Here is a 5724-nt window from a genome sequence, read left to right as displayed (position 1 = left end):
CATGTGGTGCTGGAGGATTGAACCGCAGTCCCTGTGCTTTGCCAAGCTTGTTCCAAGTAGGTGCTTTAGACCACTGAGCCATCTCTCCAGCCCCTCTTGTACTGTTCTAATAGCACCTTTTTTTTTTTTTAGTATCAATCATCTTACTTTTATCCCCACATATGGAACCCGTGACTGTGCGCCTTTCTCACTTTCTTGTTGCGGGGACGTAAGACCCAACATCCACAACATAAAAGATAAGAGGTTTGTTGTGGATCATGGTTTTGAAGTTTCAGACTATATGTGGCAGGCTCAGACATGCAAACTGCATGGTGGGAGGACTAGGGCTGGAAAATGACTAGACATTTTAAGCTGGGAAGCAGAGACAGAGTGGAGGAGCAGTGCAGGGAGAGATCTCCCTCTGGTCATGCCTTCAGAGACCTGACTCTTCTAAACAGACTCATTTTAGCTATAAACTCATCAGTGGATGAATCCACTGATCAGTATTTCACCTCAATGTTCTTCTTCTTTTTTTTTTTTTTTTGGCTGAACTGGGGATTGAACTTAGGCCCTGACGCTTGCCAGGGAAGCACTTATTCCACTGAGCCATCTCCCCATATTTTCATTTTTTAAATTATAATGGACTTTGTGGAACAGTTTGTATTAACTAGAGGTAAGTTTTTCAATAAGCTTTGGGCTAAGAAATGTGCCATGGTAGGCATTTGTTGGTTAAATGAGCATTTTTTTTCCTTTGCTAAGATTTAATTTGAAGTGAAGAAAAATAAATCGAAAGATTAGATAGTAACAAGAAATCACAGAAATAAAGACACAATCACATATGTCTGTGCATGGGCCAAAGTTGTTGGAAGCAGGTTAGGAAGGGTCCAGAGAGGCTCAGGGAGCTCTGTGTTGCTGGGGCCAAGGGGGCCAGGGGTGGCAGGGCAGCAGATCCCCTGGGTGCTCTTAGAGTTCTGCCAACCCCATCCTGCCTCTCTGGTGTGGCTGGTGGAAGTCCTCCAAGGGGCAGATTCCAAGTTTGATTCCTGTATTGGAGGTCTTACTTAAAAGAGCTAAATTGAGAAACTGGCTATAGATGAGAGGATTGAGTGGTAGAAAGGGTAGGGGAGAGGTACCCACTGGCTCCTGCACTGCCAAGAGCGGACAGCTTAGTGTGTGTGGAGCTGTGACTAAGAGAAACTGGGGAGAAGGAAGTCTCCCTCCCTCCCTCCCTCCCTCCCACCCTTCTTCCCCTCTTCCCTCCCTCCCTCACTTCTCCCCTCCCCTCCCTCCTCCTCTCCCTCCTTCTCTCTGTTCCTCACTCCTTTCTTTCTGCCTTTCCTTATTTCTTAGGACCCCGGCTGTCCTTTTGTATTACCCCAGAAGATAGGCCCGACTGAGTCTAGGCACCATGTCAAACTGTGAAGTCTTTGTGTCCTTTGTATTTCAGATATTTCAGGGAAATGGTTCTGATTCTTACAGTTCTGATTCTTCAGTGCTTTACTTGTCACCTGAGCTCCGGTTCTCCTGTGGCCCCTGGGCTGGGTGTGCTCTGCGTTCCGCTGTTGTATGAAGTCTCTGTTTGTCAGCACCAGTACCATGTGTGTGTGGTACGAGCTGTAACCAGTTTCTGGATCTGTATGGTACCGTAAGATGCTTATCTTATACTTCTGTAAATGTATGGCAGTGCTATGCCAAAAATGTATAAAGAGAAATAGTTTCTGTTGCTTCTTGCTGTTTTTCAAAATATTGTTTCTAAAATAATATATTTAGACGTCGCTTAGAGTAAATATTTTTTAACAACTCTTGCCAAATATATATTCCTGTAAAATTAATAAAAACCACTTCATCTTAGGTAACATTTTAACATTGTGCTTACATTACATTATGATGATTTTGCATGATTAAAATATTCTTCAAGAGCTGGAAAAAAAAAGGCTTGCTGTTTTCCTATGATTTAACATAATCTTTTATTATTAACATTTCAAGTTGATATTATTTCCTGTTAGCCTCTAGGGTAGCCACTTTATTGCTAGGGGTGAATTTTTTTTTCATATAAGGTTATGTTTACTGTGAGATTTAACAGGGCAGATCAGATGTGTAACTACTTGAGTGCTTATTTGGCTCTTTTTTTTTTTTCCTTCTTTGCCCTTAGCACAGTTTTAAAAGTTTATTTCCTGTTTAGGCAGAAGTAAGGACTGGGGTTCCATCCCCCTAGTGTCAGCCCCACCACCGGGGTGCGCTGAGACAGTGATTGAGGCTGGGCATGGTGGCACACACCTGTAATCCCAACACTTGGGTGGCTGAACACAGGAGAATCACTACGCGTCTGATGTGCATAGTGAGACCCTGTAGACCCTGCACTAAATATATGGATAAATAAAGTATACTTCACACTGATTAATGGCTAGGAACAGTTAGTGGAGTTGCTTTCTTTTTCCACTTAAGCAGGAGAATGTTTTTATGGAGTCCACTTTTTTGTTAAGAAAAATGCCGCGGGGAGGTCCAAGTGAGGAGGTAGCTCTAGGAGTCACCAGGCCGTGTGGACAGAAATGGGCAGAGCAGAGCATCTGTGGTGCACTGAGCTGGCCTATGTAGGCAGGAAGGAGGTGCAGAAAGAGTGGAGGATGCACACTGGGCTGAGAGAATGAAGTCTCAGTGTGCAAAATTGAAGCTCTGATGGAATGGCCAGCAGCATGGTAGTGACTGAGCATGGCTTTGCAGCTGTTTGGATGAATGGTTTAATAGAGGAATGCAAACAAGTGGTTATTGTCACAGGGGAGGGATGGGACTTGTTTGGGGAGTGTAAAATTGAAGGGTTTTTTTCCCACACAAATTGAACAGCTGAAAGCAACGTAAAAGCGTAGACAACATGGAGACTTGGGGGTGTGAGAAATGCAGACAGCCTTTCTATACAAATATGAAGTTTGATAAGGGAGACATTTTGACCTTGTTTTAAGCCTCAAGTGGATGTAAAGCAGGCAAACTAGTATTTCAGGAGGGGAAGGAAATTCTGGCCAGATAACGGGTGACGACAGGCAGTGTGATCGTAGGCTTTGATGGTACTGATTGAACAGACTAATAGAATATCTAAGGATTATCTTGCCGTTGGGATTATCTGCATGAATATGTAGGATTAATTGGAACAGTACTTTAAAGTCCATTACTAATAAGGCAGATTAGCAAGCCAGCATAGATCTGACTTAACTACTCGGGAAGACTGAGTTTGTTCTATTATTATAACCCTGTCATATATTCGATCAACACTGCAAATATGCAAATATTTTGTACTCCGGTGGCATATGGTGTTTTTGTTGTGATCGTGCCACTGACTTTATCTATTTGCCACTTTGAAGGAGAAGAGAGGGGAAGGAAGCAGGAGGTGAGCAAGGGCCTCGAGGTGGTCAGGTGAGCCGCAGGAGATCCCACGGCTCCCCTTAGAACAGCCAGGCTGTCTGCTGCCTTCAAATGTGGGGTTTCACCGTAGAGAGAGAAAAGTCCGAAAAGGGGTGGGGGATGGTGGCACAGAGACATTTTGTTTAAGGGGGACAGTGAGATTGGAAGGGAATGGCCTTGGTCTTTCTTGGGTACATATGACAGGGACATCACTTATAATTGGCTGGGTAGCTTCGGGCAAGCCATGTAAATTCTCAGTCTCTGGGTTCTCCATGACAGTAATCTGCATCTTCTTTGCAGGTTTCTTGGAGGGATCAGACAGTGTTAGGCGCCAGGGACATCTCCCTGACATTTATAGAAAAAGCTAAAGCACATGGTCACACCAGGCATTGGAAAGCACTTATATCCATGGGACTCAATATTGAATGCAGTCTATGTTAATCAGGTTCGTAGATCCAAACAAACATCATAAATTCCACTTCCCACTAAAGAAAGCTTCTGGGGAAAGAAATGATGGTTTATCTTAGACACACTGATATTTGCAGAAGTCTCTCCACTGTGAGTGTGATGTCCAATGCAGAGCTCTCTTACCTCCTCAATAATTTCTGGAGATGATTCATTCTCTACCAAGAAAAGGGCTGGAGTATGAGGTGGAAGTGCAGCCTTCCATCAGAATCAGGAGGTCATCTTAACTTATTTTAGGACACTATTTTGGTTGCTTTTCTTTCATTGCTGAGACAAAAATACCTGACATCCAAAATGAAAGAAGGAAAGGCTGATTTAGCTTGCAGTTAGAGTAGGTTTCAGTCCCTACTCAGCTGGCTCCACAGCAGAGCGGCACAAGATGGAAAGCAGCAAAACAGCAAGAGCAAAAGGGAGGAACAGTGGCAGAAAGCAAGCCCTTGCCCTTTTCTTATATTGCCTCCAGGCTACTGGCCCCGGAGCAGGTGTAGAACTCCCACCTATAATCCCAGCACTGGATCATGAATTAATCACAAACTCTAGAAGCGTCCCCATGACAGCATGAAGCTTGGGGTAGGGGGCAGGGGGCAGGGGGCAGGGAGAAACTAGATACAAACTATGGCACTGCACGTTTAATTCTTATTGAGAGCAGGAAATTTTAATTTCTAACCCTGCAAGTAAATTTTTGCTTTATAGTTTGGTAGATGGTCACTTAAAGATGAACACTATTTAATAATATACATATAATTCTATGAATGTGACCTAGTTGCCATTGTTCTTTTATAATCAGATCCACAAAGATGAATCATTTTTTAATTATTTATTTATTTATTTATTTATTTATTTGGTACAGGGTCTTGCTACACAGCTCAGAGTCATAGTGATCCTCCTGCCTCAGCCTCCCCAGTGCTGGGATTATAGGCGTGCACCACCATGCCCGGTTTTGGTGGCCAGCACAGCACCCCTGGGGTGCCAGGGCCAGCACGGTGTGTGGTATCAGGGATCAAACTTGGGTCCTTGTGCTCACCAGGCAGGTGCTTAGACCACTGAGCTATCTCCTGGGACAAGGATGAATAATCTTGTGCTAAGAAATTATTCATCTCTTGGAGCTTCAAATTAGAGTCATCCACATTCTTTATTTTTTTTTATTTTTATTCATTTTAATGAGAAAAAAGATAAAATAGCAATAAAATGGTTTCCAAACAGGTAAGACAATTACACTAGTTAATATATCGAATATTGTCATCTTCAAATTAGCTATTTAGAGAACAGGATGCAGACATGATATCTTGTCTAAACAATGTTAGTACAAACCTTTCTTCTCAATGAAGAGAAAGTAACTGTATATCTATCCTAACTATCTTGTATATACATATATTTTTTCCAAAATTTTATTGATAAACAGCAATGAGACACATTCTTTGACATTGAAATCAGATCACTAGAGTTTTGGGGGCTTTGTCTTGTGCACCCTGAGTGCTACACAGGAACAAGACGTGAAATAAATTCTCATTCGCTTGAATAGAAATAAAGCCTTTTTATTTCCTTTGAGAAATGAAACTCTAGATTAATTTCAAGGATTCCCCCAGATTTTACCTGTTTTAGTGTCCAGACATGGGAAGGGAAATACAATGTTTTGTAGCTGGCAGTGACAATTTTAATTTTACAGAAATGAAGCAGAGGTGTGGACAAGTGTGGTGTCTTCCCATCCCCAAATATTGCAAATGCAAAAGACTATATAATGTGAACCCCAGCACTGGGGCTCTCTACTTGGTGTAATATGCATAGCCCCACTTACCTTGGTCTATACCCTTTCATAATCCATAATCAAAATGGATCCAGGAGCATGAGCCCAGGCAGCAGGCTAACTGGTCCTGCAGCAGTCATCCA

The sequence above is a fragment of the Octodon degus genome, unplaced genomic scaffold (genome assembly GCF_000260255.1).
Source record: "Octodon degus isolate 3935 unplaced genomic scaffold, OctDeg1.0 scaffold00061, whole genome shotgun sequence".
Taxonomy (NCBI): Eukaryota; Metazoa; Chordata; class Mammalia; order Rodentia; family Octodontidae; genus Octodon; species Octodon degus.
This window is presented reverse-complemented; position numbering follows the sequence as displayed.